The sequence below is a fragment of the Sciurus vulgaris genome (genome assembly GCF_902686455.1).
Source record: "Sciurus vulgaris genome assembly, chromosome: 4".
Taxonomy (NCBI): Eukaryota; Metazoa; Chordata; class Mammalia; order Rodentia; family Sciuridae; genus Sciurus; species Sciurus vulgaris.
The window spans coordinates 27,712,663-27,731,599 of NC_136464.1; the positions used below are offsets into that span (position 1 = coordinate 27,712,663).

Below are 18,937 nucleotides of genomic sequence, written 5' to 3' on the forward strand. Positions count from 1 at the left end.
AACAGACTCTGTGATTTGTGGTGCAGGCCACCCAGGGACTTTAATCTTCACCGTGACAAATGCAATAAAAGGAACAATTTGGAGATCAGAGCTAAGGAAGACACATTTACAAACCCTTCCCCAAAGGTTGGATGGGGCTGTCACCATGTGATTTGTGCTGGAGATGAAGCAGGGAGGGGGAGAGAGGGAGACAGAAGCTGGAGTAGGCGGCTGGGCTGGGGAAGAGGAAGCACCCCCATCTCTCTCTTTCTCACCCTCTGCTGGAGCATCGCGGGGCGGGCTAAGCTTGGCAGGAGGAGGGCTGGACCCACAGGCGGCCACTGCTGCCTCCCCCCGTCACGACCAGGGAGCACAACTCAATTACCAGGAACACAAGCCAGAACCATGAAGCTTCAGAGATTCATCTCAGCAGTACTGAAGCTCTATCTGAGGGTGGGGGTTGGGGCCGTGGGGATGGAGGAGGTTTGGAGAAGAGAAAGAGAGGGAGAGGCAGAGTGCAAAGACATTTTAATAGAAAGATTTGACATCTCAAGTTGCAAAAGGAGTCCCTAAGAAGCTCCACTTTGGGAGAAGAAAGAGGACAGGAGGTTTCCCAACCAGGGCTCCTTGATAAGGCAAGTCTGGAATGGTCTGAATGAACCATATAGCAACTATGGGGCTGAGAGCACTTAATCTGGGAATAAATCTATGGGGCAGGCCAATAGATCAGCCTGGAGCTCCAAAGAAGGAAGCCAAATTGGGATCTGAGAACTGGGGTGGTAGGTGACTTTGAGAGAATGGTAGTAGCATCAGGCCCTCAGAGAGCCTTCCTTCCCCCTCTGAGTCTCCCTTTACCTATCTGTAAAATGGATGCTAGCCCAGATTGTCTGGAAGGCATCTGCCTGTCTCACATCTTAGATTGTCTGAGCCCCAGGTTTCTTGAAACTAATGACAGATAACTGGGTAGGAGAGACAAGGCGCAACCTGCTGCCCACCTACCCTGACTCTCTTATGGTTATAAGCTGGTTACTAACATGTGGCTCCTTTCTGCTGGGATCTCAGCTCTGCTCCCCAGGGTTGGGCACAAAGATTTCTCTCAGCCACTCTACCTGATGAGAGTTTAAGAGGATATCCTTGGCCATCTTCGTTCTCTAAAAACCTGGTTACTCTTATCTTCCTTTTGTATAAGATTATCCTCAATTCAAGACTGTGTTGCCCCTGACTCCTACCCCCACCACCTAGGAGATGTTCTCTGCTGCAGGGTCTAACTTTGGAGACTGGAGTTTCTTCTGCATTTTCTAACTTTGAGCTCCTGATATCTGAGATGTTAGTTTCCTTGACCTGTGCCCACTTCCCTTCTTCCCCATCTGCCCATGATCTTCCCAAGACCAAGGCCCCCAGCTTCTAACTCGACTGGGGGACCATAGAGATGCCATGCTGGCAGGGAAGGGAATGCTTCCAGAATAAAGAATTGGTTTGGTGTTTCAGCTCATTTAAGGCCACAATTCTGATGTCCTCTATCTTGCTGCTGTCCCTATACTGGCCCGTCCTCCAGCATAGGACTAACTTCCTATGTCTCTAGGCCAGGCCTAGTCCTTATATCTAGGGAAGCCCGCCCAGTGGAGTGCCTAAATGAGTTAGGGAAAAACAAATATCATGGCTCTGAGCCCTCACTCCAAACTCCCTAGGGAGGATTGAGGGTCAGATGCTAAATAACAATGTTCAGTTGTTCTGGTCATAGTCAACAGACACAGGGCAACTCTCCCAGATAGACTGGACTTCTCCAGGGTGGTGATGCAGGGTTGAGTCATGGCCCTTGGGGGAATGTGGGATACCTCCCACTAGTGTTGAGAAAGTGGAGGAATGTAAGGAGATGGGGGAGTGAACAAGCCTATGTTTTCTACCCTCTAAACATAAAGGAAAAGGCCTCTGTTTAGGAATGAATAGAGGGGCTGCAGGGGCATGGAACTAAATTAGAAACAGGCCAGCTTCCCCAAGTCTCGTTTTATCCCAGGAACAGGGGCAAAAAGTATAAAAACTTCAAACCATGTAAGTCTCTCAATATGGGTTCCACCCTGCTAATTGTTGGATGGGGCAATTCCCATGGTCCTCTGCTGCCTCCCTCTGGGAGAGGGTAAGAGGACGAGCTCTGCCCTCCTCCCACAGTTCCTCTTGGCTCCTCAGTACTGCACCCCCCAACCAGCTCCTTGATTTCTCCCTGGGTTTTCACATACTGTATTTGTCAGGGTTCTCCAGAGAAACACAACCAATAGGAGGTATAGCTAGGTGTGTAGAAAGAGATTTATTACTGCCTCTACTTGGGAGCCTGATACAGGAGGATATCAAGTTCCAGGCTGCCTAGGTAACTTAGCAAGACCCTTCTCTCAAAATAAAATGTAAAAAAGGGATGGGAGTACAATAGCTCAGAGGTAGAGTGCTCATGTGTGAGGTCCTGGCTCCATTTCCAGGATCCAAAAAAAAAAAAAAGAAACAACAATAAAAAGAGAAATTATGAAGGACTGACTCATGCAATTATGGAAGCTAAGTCCCATGATCTGCTGCCTGTAAGCTGGAAGCCCAGGAGACCTGGCAACATAGTGCCAGTCTAAGTGCAAAGACCTGAGAACAAGGGGACTGGTGTGCAAGTCCTGGTCTCAGTCTGATAACCTGAAAGCCAGAAGTTCCAAATCCAGGGCAGGAAGAGATGCAGGTAGGGCTCAAGCAAAGCAAAGCAAAGCAAAGCAAAGCAAAGCAGAGAAATTCACCCTTTCTCTGTCTTTTGTTGTATTTTAATACCATTGGATAATGCCCACCTGCATTGGTAAGAGCAGAATTTCTTTCTAGGCCTACTGACTCAAATGCTAATCTATTCTGGAAACATCCTCACAAGCACACCCCCCCAAAGTTTTCTAGTTATCTGGGCATTCTTTGCTCAATTGAATTGATATAAATAAATAAATGTGTGTGTGTGTTTGTGTGTGTGTGTGTATACTTTTTTTTTTTTTTTTTAAGACAGGGTTTTGCTATGTTGCCCAGGCTGGTCTTGAACTCATTGACTCAAGCAATCCTCCTGCCTCAGTCTTCCAAGTAGCTGGGACTATAGGTGCATGCCACTGTTTATGGTTATATGTAAAATTAACCATCTTCACACTGACCAATATCTTCCTAATGTCACCACTCCAGAGAAGGAACTAGATAAAAAGTGGTCTTTTTTTTGGTGATGCTGGGGATTCGAACCACAGCCCTTGCGCAAAAAAAGTGGACTTAATAGGTAAACAAAAGGAACTCAGGAATCTGGAAGTCTCTGTTCCCTGCCTCTCCTCTTCTGAGAAGAAAGGAATTTTGACTTGGCTTATTCGTTTGCATCCCTATCCCCAAGGATAGGGGCTTCTGGGAGAGTAGTGGGCCTAAGAATTGGCCCATTCCTTGTGGCCTCAGCCTTTCCCTGAAGAATAACTTTACCCTGGTTGAATCTCTCTGGAAGCCCAAGCCCAAGCCCAAGTAGGAGTTGATGTTAGCTATACCTCACTGTCCTTCAGTGCCCTTCTACCACTCACCCTTCTATAGGATTGATCTTAGCTGGGCAACCCTTGACCTCAGCTCTGCCTAACCCCCACCACGTTTAGTCCAGCTCAGAGGGACCTGAAACCCCAGATGGTAGTAGGGCAGGAAGAGCCAAACAGGACCAGGTCACATGGGCTCTATGAGAGGCACTCCCCTGCCCAAGTCCTCAGGTTTTGTCTGGCAGTCCAAACCAGCCAAGGAGAAAGTCATTTGGGGTATCTCTCCCCCTTCATGCTCATATCTATTAGACCTATTACTCCAGTCCACCAACCCAGCAAATTCTTACACACACACACACACACACACACACACACACACATACACAAACACACATTCACACACACACAGAGCCATCCACCAACAGCCTTAATGCTCATATGACAAATCATGGAGTGGGGACCAGTGCAGAGGGTTTGGGTTGGGTAGTGCACAATAGTAGGCTGGGATACTCAGCTGAGGGGGCAAGGAAAACAGGCACTGCGGGTGGTTTGCAGGAAAAAGTACAGGAGCACACAATGGGGAGACAGAGGGCAAGAGACAATGAGAGGAAAGTGAAGTAGAAGGTCAGCCAGAGGTTGAGTGGGGGCTGCCACCAAAGAGAAGAATTCGGGGAATGGCTCCTCTAGCAAAATGCCATGGTGAGTGGAGCCCAGGACTTGGGTAAACCAGAACACCCTGTCCTAAGGTGGGCCCACTTAGCCCTCCAAAGTCACCCTCAGAAGGAAGCCACGGGCCAGCAAGGTATGGCAGTACAGGCATATAATCCCAGAGAGTTGGAAGTCTGAGGTAGAAGGATTGCAAATTCGAGGCCAGCCTCGGCAATTTAGGGAGTCCATAAGCAACTTAGTGAGACCCTCTCTCAAAATAAAAAAATAGAAAGGTCTGGGGATGTGGTTCAGTGGTTAAGTGCCCCTGGGTTCAATCACTGGTACCAAAAAATTAAAGAGGAGGAGGAGGAGGAGGAGGAGGAGGAGAGGAAGGAGGAGGAGGAGCCGCTGCCTCCACCAGGGGCCAGGAATGCTCCAGGTATGATTCTTCTTCCTTTCTGCTGTTAAATGGACAGATAGGACACGTAGGAATTGGGCTGCTGATCTTCATTTTTCCCTCTCCCTCAAAAGGCTCTCCTTCTCTCCCAAATTCCATCATCCCCTGATGAGATCCACTTTCTTACACTGAGCTTCCACTCCCAAAGGAGAGAGAGGAGCAAAGCAGGTCCTCTCTTTCTTGCTCCAAATCCTAAACTAGATAAGCTTAAGGTAGAATTCAAAGAGATGGTCCTGGCTTCCCTGCCCATCTCTTATTTACCTGAGCCTGGACTTATAACCTGTTGCCCTTTAGTAGGATATAAGGTCAGGGAGATGGGAGGGTGAGCATTTTGACCTTGGGAAGCCTGCCTCTGTCTTTATCCATCCCCTGCCAGCTCTCAGTGCCCTTTAGAGGTTTATAGTCATATAAATCGCAGAGTCCCATGCCAGGCTCAGAGCCTGCAACTATAAATAGGCACGAGGTAAACAAGGTGGCAGATGCAGGGGCTTGGGACAAGACAGAAAATCTGCCCCTCTGCCTGGTCAGGGGCCAAGGCACATCCGTGGAAAGAGATATCTTCCCTCCCTTCTTACCTCTCTTCCCCTGCCTGCTGGCTTTTGGCTGTTGGTACTCTGAGGTTCTAGTCTTTTCCCTCTAGGGATTATCGTGCAAGGCAGATTTCTGCTCCAAGTTGCCTTGATCACTTGCTCTGTTTCATCTTGTTCCGAGTCAAGATGGGGGTTGTCTCTATTATGCTTAATGCCCCACTGCCTCCCTCCACCTCCTTGTCACTCCGTCTTCAGTTTCTCCACCGAGTCTTGAGGTGCTGTCTCTGGCAACTACCAGCCTCCATCACTAGGGGTGCCTCAATTCCCTCCTTTATCCTAATAGCCAAAGTGATGCTAACAGGTCTCAAACTAGAAAGAAACTCTTTAGAAACAACACAAAGACCCTCACCTCCTACCCTTTCCTTGCCAAAGCACAGAACATAAGTGTGGCGATTTCCAAACACAGATTTCCTGTTACTTGAATTGATTGACAGCTACCTGATTACTTGGAGTTTCTAACTATCATCTCTGAACTGTGCAAGTAGAGTTCTGGATAGAGATTCTGAGCTTGAGACAATTTAGGTGACACAGCTTTCTGGAGCTATCCCTACCTTACCTCTTCTCTACTTTCTTTCTCTGTACTTGTCCTGGCCCAGCAGATTAGCAGACTCCAAGAGTCCTCAGGAATCTCAGGCCCCACAATTACCTCTATTCATCCCTCTTAGAAGTCTGAATCTTCAGACCTGAAATTCCTTTTTCACCCCAATTGGGTTCTCCAAACATATTCATCTATTCATCTATCCTTTTTTTTCCCCCTTTTTTCTTTTTTCCTTTGTGCAGTTCTGGGGATTGTTTATCATGCCTTGTGCATGATAAACAAGTGCTCTTACCACAGAGCTATGTCCCGAGTCCTCTCCAAACATATTCACTCACTGCTTTAGAAGTATAGAAACTAGAATTGAAAATAGATTATAATGTTCTCATTTATAGATGAGAAATCCGAAACCCAGAGAGGTTAAGTGACTGATCACTGCCACATAGCTAATAATGGTTTTGTTGCTAAGGCTGGCAATGTTCCTCTGTAAAGCTTGCCTTTTCCATCCAGACCTTCAGCATTCTGGCTCCAGGTGGCTTCCTTTGCCCCCAGAAACAGGCTATTTACCTTTCAAAGGTCCACTCTCCTTTGAGCCCTACCTCCAGCTAGCTTCTCACATGCAGAGAGAAAATGGACAGCCTCTGAGTCTGAGTCTCAAGGAATGGTTGAGCCTTATGTAGCTGTTTCTAGTTTTCCCATCTTTCTTTTCCTTCCTTCCTTTTCTTTCTCTTTTCTTTTTTCTCCTCCTCCTCTTCCTCCTCCTCCTCCTCCCTCCTTCTCTCTTTCTTTCTTCACTTCCCTTCCCTCCCTCTCTCCCTCTTGAGGATTAAATCCAGGGACACTTTACCACTGAGTCTTTTTTTTTTTTTTTTTTTGAGACAGGATCTTGCAGATTTGCTGAGGGTCTCACCAGGTTGCTGAAGCTGGCCTTGAATTTGCCATACTCCTGTCTCAGCATCCCAAGTTGCTGGGATTATAGGTGTGCTCCACAGTGCCTGGCTTCAGTTCTTTGAAATCCTCATTTCCCTGGGTCCTATGATGGCTTACTAGATAGATGATATTGGAGGAGGATTTCCCACAATCCCATTTTCATAAAGCTTAGAAGAGTGGGACACATTCTCCCCTCTGTGGAAACTACTTCTCTAGCTACTCCTTAATATCTCTTCTGAATGTCCATTTTCTGATTTGGATGGTAGGGTGACACAAAGGCTGCTGTATAAATGGTGTAACCTTTGCCCTTGGTGTACAGTGTCTAAGTGAGCACATGTGTATGCACACACATTCATACACATGCTCTCATATTCTCATCACCAATCTGTTCAAGAGTTCTGTCTTAGTCTGTTCCAGCTGCTATAACAAAATAACCTTAGACTGGATAACGTAAATAATAGAAATTTACTTCTCACAGTTCTGTTGCTTGAGGATCAATATGCCAGCAGATTTGGTGTATGGTGAAGGCTCACTTTCTGCTTCACAGATGGCACCTCTTGCTGTGCCCTTACATGGCAGAAGGGGGTAAAAGGCAAGTAGGTTTCCCTAAGCCCTTTTATAAGGACAACAATTTCATTTATGAGGTCAGGGCCTTCGTGATCTAATTATCTCCTAAAGGTCCCCTATCTGGTTTTTGTTTTTCTGGTACTGGGGATTGTATCTAGGGACACTGAGCTGTGTCCCCAAGTCCTTTTTATTTTTAAATTTGAGACAGGGTCTAAGTTGCCCAGACTTGCCTCAAATTTGTGATCCTCCTGTCTCAGCCTCCCGAGTCCTGAGATTACAGGCATTAACCACTCCATCCAGCAAGACCCCATCTCTTAATATCATTCATTACATTGAGGATTAAGTTTCAACATGGTTTTGAAGGGACCCAAACATTCAACCATAATAACGTCCTAAACTAGGAGTGAGACCAGAATCTCAAGCTCCACATGTCAAAGGGTCACAAGAAAGGGAAGACAAATACAGGGCTGGATTTGGTGGGTCAAGAGTGAGAACATGAGTTCCTGTAGTTCTCTGAGGACAAAGATGAGGGGAAAGCACAGGGAACTAAGGTAAGTAAGAATGGCCTGCTCCCTGACAGCTAGGAAGGGATTCCCTTTCCACTGGGCTGTCAGAACAAATGTTAATCTATAGGTGAGAAGAAAGATACTGAAGTGGGTCAGACATGCAGAAGTCTGAGAGGGACTCTAGTGACCCCAGAATTCTTCCATCCTACAGCTGCATTGGAGTTCCCAGGGTGCCATTTGCAAGTGCCTGAGATGTGTGGGGGCAGCTGGAGGGATGCCATAATCTTTCTACCACCTGTCCTACCCCAAAGGCTGATGATGTAACAGTATAACAATGTGGTAGAGGACAAGGGGGGCTTTGGAGTGTTGCTCTGGGGGAAGACATGTCCAGCTTCCATTGATGTGGCTGGAAGAAGGCAGCTGTTGTCTGTTCTGTGCTTAGAAGGAGCCTCTGCCTCTACATGAACAATCTGAGCCTGCTTCCACCTCACTCCCAGTGCTTCAGTCATGGGATGTCTTGTGAAGAGCTCTTCTCCTAAGGAACAGAAATGACAGGCTGCACCTGTCATCCACACAGACCTTAATCAGAGATCAGACTTGGCACAGAAAAGACCTTGCCCATGCCTGAAAAGGAGGCCTTCCTATGAGAAAGGAAGTATTCAGACACTGGAGGATCCTTTATCCTAGATCACCCCCAAGCATCAACTCCTCCCTTCCTGCAACAGTTTGGATTTTGAATGTCCCCCAAAGGCCAGTGTATTAAAGGGTTGGTCTCCCGGATGGTGCTATTGAGAGACAGGAGGTTTTTAGATCACTGGGGACATGGCTTTGAAGCAGTTTTGGGGACCCAGTCTCTGTCTTCCTTTTTTTTTTTTGTGGTGCTGGGCCTTGTATGGGCTAGCAAATGTTCTACCAATAGGTTAAACCCCTGAACCTTCTTTCTCTTTCTCATTTCTGACAAAGATATAAGTGGATTTTGCCCTGCCACACACTCCTATCATGATGTTCTGCCTCAGCAATGCCCAAAGCAATGGGGCTACTTGATCATGAACTGGAACCTCCAAAACTTCCAGCAAAAACAAACCCCTTTTCTTTATCTCAGCTATTCTTTCCAGTGATGGAAAGCTGACTGACATGTTGCTCATATCCACATCTCATCTCACTGTTCGGATGTTTCCACCTGCCCATGTACCTTCCATTTAGGCCTCCTCCAGAGGCTCACATAGCCTCTTCCCACCCTGTACCTGGTGTCTCTACAAGGCCTTACCTTGCTCCTCCTACCATCCTAGCTCTCCAGAGACCTTTGCCATGATTCATTTATTTATTTATTTATTTATTTTTGGGGGGCTGCCATGGATTGAACCCAGGGCCTTGTGCATACAAGGCAAGCACTCTACCAACTGAGCTATATCCCCAGCCCTGCCATGATTTTTTGTAAACACCTTGGATGTGAACTAGCCTGCAGATTTGGTGGCCACTGATATCCAGATATTCCCTAGATGCTCTTCTAGCCAGGCCTAGATGTGAGACGAGAGGGATGGTAAAACCATCATCTTCCCCCAACCTGACTAATTTCCCTGGGTTTCTTCATCCAAGTTCCCCAACTGGTCAGGGCCTAGAGAAGGAAATCTCAACATCCACTTTCCGCACCTTTCCCTTGTTCCTGACCTGAAATCCCATGTTATCATTCTTCAAACAGGCTGTCCTTGAAGGCAGCAGCCTTGCCTAACCTACTCACTCTTGCATCTCATACCCAATACCTTTAAGGTACAGGTTCAATAAATATTTACTGAAAGAATCAGTCCTGAAACTTCTCCAGCTTTCTTTTCTCAGTATACAGTCCTGCCAAGGCCAGGACAGCCACGTACTTTTATTCCCAAGGCCGCTTTAAGGAACTGTTGTGAGGCATTAACCTCTTTCAGTCTCAGATGATGAGGGGGAGTGCATGGATGTCCATGTCTGGGACCCCGAGCTGAGCACAGTGCCCACCTGCTTCCCCTGAGCTCCTGGGCCCCAGGCAGGATGACCTGGTCTCACTGATTCTTGCTGCCAAGGCCTCCTTGTCTGTATTTATATAAACTAAAGCCTCTGCTCGAATAAAACATCCATGTAAAATCCAATTTCCTCAGAATCTCTTTTGGAGTCTGGGCCTAAGATGGAGTAGGTAACCCCAGCGGTAATCGCCTGAACCACTCCTGCTGGCTGCAAAGGTGAGGCCCATTTTTCAATTATCTATCTGCTGTGACAGCAGCGGTCCAGCCATCGAGCCAAGGCAGGGGGAGGGGAGGTAGAGCTGGGGAAGAGGGAGAAAGAGCAAGGGCATGGTGGGGGGAGAAGGAGAGAGAAACCTAGGCAGAGGCACAGTAGAGAGATCCTTGCACGAGGCACCCAGTAGGTGTGCAAGAATTATTTGGAAAATGAATAATCGAAAGAGTGAATAGGGAGAGTGAGGGTGAGGCAAGGAGAGAGGAAGAGCTGGAGGGACACAGAGTGGGTGGAGAGAGGGAGAGAGAGGGGGAGGGAGGAGGAGGGGGAGGGGAGGCGAGCGTGGATGGAGCCAACAAGAGGCTCCTGTGTCAATCCGTGGAAACGGGAGGCAGAGTGATGCGGTCACAGCTCCTGCCATCAATATCCTCTAATATAAATGTCAGTGATGCTATTTTCCGCGCAGTCATTTCGCACACTGCTGATTACATTAACGTATAATGGAGGGGCGCCGGCTCCACTGCTTTCTCCCCTAACCCTCCCCCCGGTGATGTGTCAATAGCCGCCTCCATGAACAAGTCAATTTTCTGCAGGCTTGGCAGCGGAATAAATCTGCCCGGCTATGGGGAGAGCTGGAGATATTTATATACCCGGCTCCTGCCTCCCGTGTGCGCGCGCGCGTGTGCGCGACGGGCGCGGGCCCGCGCTCGGGCGGGGGCGGGGGCCTGGGGCGCGCCACCGAGCTGAATGATTTCCAGCCCCGACTCAATAAGAGGAGAATTTAGAGCGGTCCCTGAGCTGGGCTCCCAGAAACAGCCTTACACGTTTATTTTCCTTAGCTGAACAGGAAAGGCGAGAATTATATGTGGATTTATAGGACAGGCGCAGCTCAACCCAAATGCTCCCGCTCCGGGGGGCGGGAGGGGGAGGGGAAGGGAGGTGGCAGGCCGAGCGTGGGCCGCTGGGACCCCCGCTCGCGCCGGTGCTGGTAAGGGCGCACCCCCCTCGCCGGTCGCTTTAATTACATTTGTTCTTGTCCTTCGTGAGGGCGAGACTTCGGCGCGGCCCGCGTGGGGGTAGGGGAAGGCGCAGGCAGGACTGCCTGGTGATGGGGGGAGGGGGGCGCCGGGAATGGGGACAGGGGGAGACGGGGGGTGGGTTGCTGTCAGCTTCGGCTCAGAGCGGATCAATAGTACGAGATCTAATGGGCTAACTGCCAAGCGGGCGCACCGAGGCGCTGCCCCGCGGGGGCGGGGGCGGGTGGGGGAAGGATGCGAGCTAAGAAGGGGGGTGGGGGGTAGGGAGAATGCGGGAGGAGGGGGGAGGACTGGAAAAGTGGAAGAGGTGGGGGGAGGGGAGAGGGAAAGGAGAAGAGGACCGAAGGAGAACCAGACAGAGGAAAGGGACAGGACAGTCCTTGTGGGGGCGTCTCTTCTGCATCCTTTACCCCCTTAACACTTGGAAGGAGGAATCCGACCCGGAGCCGCGCGACCCCACAGTCCCGGCTTCTTGGGCCTCTTCTGTGCCACTGAACCGCCAGGGGGCGGCGCGAGCCGATACTCTCCCGCAGATCTCAGCGCCTGGATTGGGGCTCCAGTGACCTTTAGCCTCCGAGGCCTAATCTAGGCTCTACGCCCTCTGCCCTCTTCCCGAGGCCTCCGCTTGTGACAAGAGTGGGTGTAGGGTGTCTCACCGCCCTTCCGCTTAGAAGGAACTTTGTGGCTTTCACAGTGCTGGGCAGGATGTCCTGGTACCCTGGAGTAGGTTAATGCACCGGACCTGGTGTTGGCCAATATTACTTAAAGATCACCCAAGACTGTGGCAGATGCGGCTTAGGAGGCAGTGTGGCATTTTGGCCTTCACATCCTGGCAGAGGAGCTCAGCCAAGTCTCTGGGACATCCCTGCGAGACTGGTCCTTCTGAGTGTGCTAAGTCAGCCAGCCAAGGACGCTGGGAATCAATGTCATGTGGTCCAGTTTTACCTCTTTTTTTTTTTTTTTTTAAATCATTGCCTGACCCCCTAATCTTCTGGTCACAGATATATCCTTTCCTCAGCTCTGAGCCCCTGTTCCTTCCTAAATTGAGTGAGAAAATAAAATACAGCTCAACACCCTTACCAGCAAGTTCTGCTCCCCAGGAGAGGGGAGCCTGGTTGTGACAATTCAATGATTCTCAACTTCAGTTCCTATGGGAATTACTTGGGGCTATTCAACATAAACGGATTTACCTACACGACATCATTGTAAGGGATGCATACTCCCCCACAGTGTTGCTGGAAACATGCACTTTATCAAAGCTCCCCAGGTAATTCTAATACATTCCCACATGGGCACCGTGTAAAGAAAGGTATTACTGTGTTGGATGTGGTAGCTCTGCCTGGGGTATTTGCCATCCTGGATATGTCGGTGTGTCACTGTGTGCAAATATCACTGAGTACCTGTGTCATTGGGTAAGTATTGCTTTATGCATGTCTTTGTGTATCCTTTATGTGTGGATGTCAGTGGATATGCGTCGTCATCCTGTGGGTCATTGGTGTTATCAGTGTTTATTGAGAGCACCTATTGTGTGTATGTCATTGTACATGCCTGTCCTGATGAGAGCAAGTGCAGGTCCTGTGGTGTGTTTGTGTTGAGTCCAGCACATCTCTGTAGGCTCCATTGTGGGGCACAGCCATTGTCTCCATGTCATTGAGAGCGTGTGCTGGCAAGAGCTCGTGACACAAATGGAAGGAAGCTGATCTGCCCCAGAAGCAAAGGCGGCAATGACCTTCTTTTTCCAATTATATCCTGGTCAGAGGTGAGCGACCTCTCCCCACTGAGGCCAATTCTTGTCATGCAAACTGAGCAAAAGGATGGAGATTAGAGGAATGTGACCGAATCACGTGTGAAAACAATCAGCTATCAATGGACGCGATCAATGCCCCAGATTACAGATGAGCCCTGGGCAAGCAGTCACTTTGGAGTTTTTCCCAAGGAGGGGAAAACACACAGTATACAGCCACACACGTCACACACTGCAAGATACCCAAGTGCACTTATACAGCTTGGGGACAGATAGGAAGTGGGTTGAGGAGAGCTGGGCAAAAGAATGGCCACTTTCCCTGAATTGGTGGGCAACTATTATTAGGTTCTGTTGTTTTTGCTAAAGATGCAACCTTTATTCAGCGGGTAGCGGGAAGTGTAAAAGCTTGTGTTGAGTGCTTTCTATTTTAAGTTCGGAGAGTTAGAATTCTAAGTGGGTCACAGAGGCATTGTGGGGATTTGGAGGAAACACTCATGTCAGGAACAGAAGCAATAGAGGGCTTGAGGGGGTGGCAAAGGAAAGTCTTTGGTCAGCTGGGGGCTGGGAGCAGATGTGCAGCAAAGAGTCTCCTGGGGCTAGGGCACCCATCCTTAGGACAACTTGAAACCAGGCTACAGAATGAGGGAGCTGAGCTTCTGAAGGCAGGGCCAGCCCTAACCCCAAATATGCTCCAGGAGACAACTGGGTTGGGGGAGCTAGGGCTTGCAAGCTCAGGGCCATGAGGGGCCCTCGTGAAAATTGACTAGTCTTTGAGAGGTGGGGACAGTCATTGGGGGGCTATAAAGACTAGTTGTGGGGCTGAGACTGGGTCAGCACCCACAGGGTCTAAGGAGACCAATGAGAAGATGGGAGGGTTCTGGAAAGGTGCCAGCACTTCACCAACCTGACTCTGGTATTGGATGAGCTTACCTCCAGCCAGCAGTATGACTGAGTCTAGTACTCAAGCCAGCAAAGGCCAAGGCAAGGAGAAGTATCATGTGCTCTGTGCTGGGGAGAGAGGAAAGAGAATTTCCCTGAGGCCTTGAGTTGTCTTAGAATTCCTTTGGTATGCATTTATGGATGCCCTGCTTCACCTTACCCTATAGGAATGTAATGATGGGCAAGAATACCCTTAGGAGCTTGAAGCCTAATGTACAATAAACAATTTGAAAGGGTTTAAAGACATTAAACTCTTTTTTAAAATTTTTTCTTTGGAAAAGTGTTGCATAACAGCATACCACCAGGATTCAAATCCCAGCTGTGCCACTTACCAGCCTGAGCCTATGAATTCTCAGGTCCTACTTTCTTTCGTTTGTAGAATAGAGGTGCCTACCACTTAGAATCCTTATGCAAATTTTAGGTAAAGTCCTTAAGAACAGTGGATACCTGGCCATGATAAGGGAAGTGTTGACCTTCTGGGCTCTCCTTCAATATTCTACTACAATGGCTTTGGAAAAGTCCTGTTCTTGTGTCAGCAAAAATAAGGTGAATGAGGACTTATTCACACCTGGGACAAGATAATGGGGTGGAGAGAAGACCCTGAGAAGCTGGAATGTGGGAGAGAGGAGGGACAGGGAAGGGGCCTGTGGGAGGATGTGGGAAGCCTGCTGCCTGCTATTTAGAAAGCCTCTTCCTAGTGAGCAGTGGTACGCTGTGAGGAAAGCAGTTAGTGCTGCTAGCTCTGCCCCTCTCCCTGGGATAGCAGCTCCTACTGGCACTGCTAGCCCCTAGACGTCTAGGGGCTAGAGGAAGCCTGCCCAATGCTGTGGGATAATCAGCACTTTCCCTTTCCTAGGACCTTGGCTTTCCTAGGCCGGGCCTCTTGTAGCTTCCTTCTCCCACCACTTGACCTCAGTTACAGCAGCCCCCTCTGCTGGCCTCAGCTGCACTAGAGCTGGTTTTGCCTCTGCCTGTCTCCTTTTCCTCCAGTCTGGCGGGGCTCTGAGTTGAGAGGTCACCACAGGCACATCCTGTTGCCTGGGAAATTGAGGACCAGAGGATCCTTGAACTAGGCCTACTTATTTAAACAGACTCTAGTAACACTCAAGAGAGATCCATGGAGTTTGCTTGGCTAAATGAGCAAGTCACAGGCTCTGGAAACAGTCCTGAGTTTGAATCTGAAGGCTGATTCTGTTACATGGTAGGCTGGTATAAACTTGGACATATCATTTAATGTGTTTATTCTCAGTTTCCTCATCTACTCTCCTCAACCTTACCTTGTGGGGTCGTTAGGAGGATAGAATAAGGCAGGGTACTTTATGAAACATTCAGCACAGGTCACTAAGTAAGTGATCAACCAGTGCTCCAAGAACTTGCCCAAAGAGGACTCTCCTTCTGTGACAAGACTGGGGTCTTTGGGTGTCTTAGCTCTTGAGTGTGAACTGCTGGGGACCTCCCTGTTCCAAGTTTGTTTATTCAAATCCCATAGCACCAAATGACTGAGCAGCTGTCAGAATCTGCTACTGCTTTCTAGGTTGGGTGAAAAGGATGAGCTGGGGGAGTCCTGGTTACTGTGCAGGGGACAAAGGGTTAAGGAAGGTGGAGGGTGCTGGTATGAGAGTGGGTCACCCCCTCCACTCCCATTGATTATTCTCCTCTCCAGGTGTTTTTGTGGCCTTCCCCCACTCCCTTGGGGTGGGAGTGGGGGCTGCTGGGTCCACTTCGGGCTTAGTTATTGTTTTAATTTTGGTGCTGGCTCCCTGGTGCCCAGAGTGGATAATGAAAGAGGAAAAGAGAGGTCAGGGTGGTGCCCAGGCAGCAGATTTCTGCCCGTCAGACTGAGCCAGAGCGGGTGGGAAAGTGGTGGTGGGGGGGTTAAGTTAATATCAATAAAGCAAGTGGAGTCTCAGAAGAGAGGAGCTGCAGAGCCAAGCACAATGTCTTTGTACTCTGGGAGCCTAATGGGGCGCTTTACCTCTTCACAATGAATCCTCAGAATGGGGCTGGGCAAGGGGATGGGGTACAGCGACACACAGGCTGGGTAGGCTCAGCTCAGTAGCAGCAAAGAGTGACAATGGAACATGGGAGGAGCTAAGTAGAAAATGAGTCTCAATTCTGTCCATGCTTAGGCCACTCACTGCTTTTGTGTTCTCCATCATCCTACTGTGTATCCAACCACACACAGGGTGGGTTAGTGGTCTCCAGGCAACTGGAGAAGGAGAAAAATAGGTAGGAAAGCACAAGGGTTAAGACCACAAGCTTTGCTGCCAGACAGACATGGGTTCCTGGCCAAGTTTTATTTACTGGCTATGTGACTGGCAAATTCCTGAACCTCTCTGAGCCTCAGTTTCCTCTTCTGTAAGATGACACTATTAGTGATGCTGACATCATAGGGTCATTGAAATTGTACTTAGAGAGCTCAGCACAGGGCCTGGTGTGCAGTGAGCATACAATATGTGCTAGCTTTCCCTATTAAGCCTGTTTTCCTCAGCTGTGAAATGGGGATATCAGTTGTAACTTCCCCATAGGGGTCTTATGGGGAACAAATTAGATAAAGTCTGTAAAGTGCTTAGCACAGTACCTGGTACATAAATAAGCCCTCAATACATGTTAGCTGTTGTTATTATATTATTTTTATCTTTATTATTCCCTGCTGTCTTGGAACTAGTGATTTAGTTGAGGAGACTGAGGTCAGGCCACTCCCTCCTTGCCCTCCTTGGTCATCTAAAGTATTTGGTTCCTTTTGTAAGGACTTTCTGAAGCCCAAGCCCACCTGGGGAAGAAAGCTTTTGGTTCTTCTTTTATAGTCCAGGTGGCAGACAGATAAAAATCCCTAGGATGAACTTACAGGAGAATGGACCTTCCAGGACTCTTTACCCCCAGGAGAAACATGTTCACAACGTGGCTGCCCATGGAGGGCCACCTGCCTGGCTCTGACCTCACCCACCCCTAGGCTGCAGGAGGATGTTCACCTGTTTATCTGTGGGGAGGCTCTGTGGGCCTGTCAAAGAATGTGGATCTCAGAAACACCACCTTACCCCATCCATGATCCCCCAAATCCTCTCTCTCAGTGCTGGGGGTGGGGACTGTGCAGATCAAAAAAGAGGGTAGTTAATGGTTCCCACTTGACCTTTCTTCCCCCACTCCCCACCCCCAACCCCAGCGGGTGGGCAGGCTGAGGGATGAATGGAGTAGAGGGCACGATTTTCACATTAATGGCAGCATATGTTGTGTTTATTGACACCGCAGGGTCGGTGCTTGTGGTGGTTGGGGGGGGGGGGTGCCTGGGAGGCCACAGGCAGGAGGGGTGGGGGAAGAGAAGCAGAGTAGAGGGGAACGCTGCCGGCGGGCGGGGAGCGGGAGAGGGGGCCTGGGGCCTGGGGGGAGGAGGCAGGAGCAATATTGTAGCAGGAGCACACCAGGTGCTCGCTGTCAGCCCGAACAAAAAGGAAGAGTCAGCAACTCTTGGGGTGGGGGGAGGCGGGAGCCACCGCCTGCTCCAGCCTTGCAGCCTCTCCCTGTTAACCCCTGCTCTGCCACACAGCTGCCATGTGGGGTGTTGGTATTTGGGGCTCTCTCCAGGCTCAGCAGCCCCCACACAGCCCTGTTCTCTTGAGGCACTATGTCCCTACAGTCATCTGGGAGATGCACTTATCTTTGTGGTGGGCAGTGGCAGGACTTTCATTTTCTCTCCCCAAAGCCTGAAGGAAATGCAGCACCTCTCTCTGTTCTACCTTTTCCCTGATGGAGGGGCTTAAGTAGTCCTTGAGAAGTTGGTAAACCAGAGGGGCAGGTGTCCATGACCTTGGGTTTCTGAAGGTGCTGTAGGTGGTGGCTGGAGTGTTGTGTGAAGAAGGGATGAAAAAGGCGGTAATGGGCCCTTACACTGTCTATTAAGACCCCCACAATTTCTTTCTCTGCCTTGGCTGCAGATTCCTTGCATCATGGAGTCTCCCAGGGTCCTCTGGTCTGGAGCAGTGGGAGCAAGAGGGGAAGGGGACATAGTCTATTCTGTGGAGATGGCTCTCAGGTGACTGAGCAGACCGGGCTCACTTGCTTATCCTGTGGGAAAGCCCTGGAGCTCATCCTGGAATACTCCGGGGGTGTGGGGGTAAACAGCAATGTGGGCTCCCAACCTGGACTCCCATCCTGGGAGGGGCTCCTGGCTGTGGAACAGGGTTTCAGGCATGGGTTCCTCTCCGTTCCTGCAAAGCTCTGAAGGAGAGGAAAGTGCTTAGGGTTGCTGGGACTTGCTTCCAGAATTCTCACTGCTTGGGGAGCTCCCCTAAGGTAGGGTGGTGTGGCGGTGGTGGTGGTGTGTGCAGAAATGAATGAGAGGGAAATTGTTTCTTTAAGGGAAGGAGGGGGCACTGGCCTTTAACCCCAAGAAGGCAAGAGTTAGTGCTTATACCTCCGCTTCTGCATGCTGATCTCCAGAGTCTGACCTGACATTCTGGAGCTACCCATTGGGACATTAACTTCAGTCTTGGCTATTCTAGAGTCTATGCCTTGGGTGTCCTGGTTCCCCTCTCTTGCACCAGGGGCAGGACTTGTAGAGGGGAAGGGTGTTCCTTCCAGTATATCCCCACCCTCTGGTCCCTTCTCTGTCCGGCCACTCAGGATGAGTTTACCCGCAGGGGCCTCAGTGGATCCCAGGGCTGCACCAGAGGCAGGCATGCTGGCCAGCCGGGAGCCCTGCGCGGCCCGGCAACTTGCGGCGACTCGTGCTCCCAAGCCCTCTCGCGCGCATCGCGTTATGAAGCCCCAGGGTAGGCCCAGCCGCAGCGCCCCTCGCCTCTCTCATCCGGGTTCCTCACTGGGCTTCGGGCCCGGTCCGCGCCCCCCTTCCGCGGCCCTCTCGCTGGGCTCCAGCTGCGCACGGAGCAGTCCCCGGCTCGGCTCCAGCTCCTCAATGGCCCTACTCCCCCATTACCCTGATGTCGGCCCCTCTCCCCCTCGGCTTTATCGGCTCTCAGCCGGCTCCGCCGGGGTAATGAGGGCCCTCCTAATTACCATTGCAGAAACTCCACTTACATTAACAGCTCCATCCGAGGAGCGGCAACATCTGCTGTGCGCAGGCAGGCGCCCCTCCCCCGCCCCTCGCTCCCCGCCCCTCGCCGCTCCCCTCTTTCCCAACCCTCTCCCCCAACCTCCTCTCCACCCTTTCTGGATCCCCTCTGCAATCTTCCCCTTCTAATCTCTCGTCATGCCCTTCCAACCACCGTACAGCCAGGTCTTTTTCAACGTCAGCAGCCAGAATGAAAGAGATCGGCACAGGGACAGGGCCCCAGAGATAT

General features: G+C 50.1%; 1 long non-coding RNA gene across 1 annotated transcript; it reads right to left on the reverse strand.

The window, feature by feature from the left end:
- Positions 1-17,122: 17,122 nt before the first annotated feature.
- On the reverse strand, positions 17,123-18,365 carry LOC306658702. Its single transcript, XR_013763128.1, has 3 exons — positions 18,272-18,365; positions 17,777-17,855; positions 17,123-17,475 (listed from the first exon to the last, which is right to left on the reverse strand). It is a non-coding gene; the product is annotated as an uncharacterized lncRNA (long non-coding RNA).
- Between the last annotated feature and the right edge of the window lie 572 nt (positions 18,366-18,937).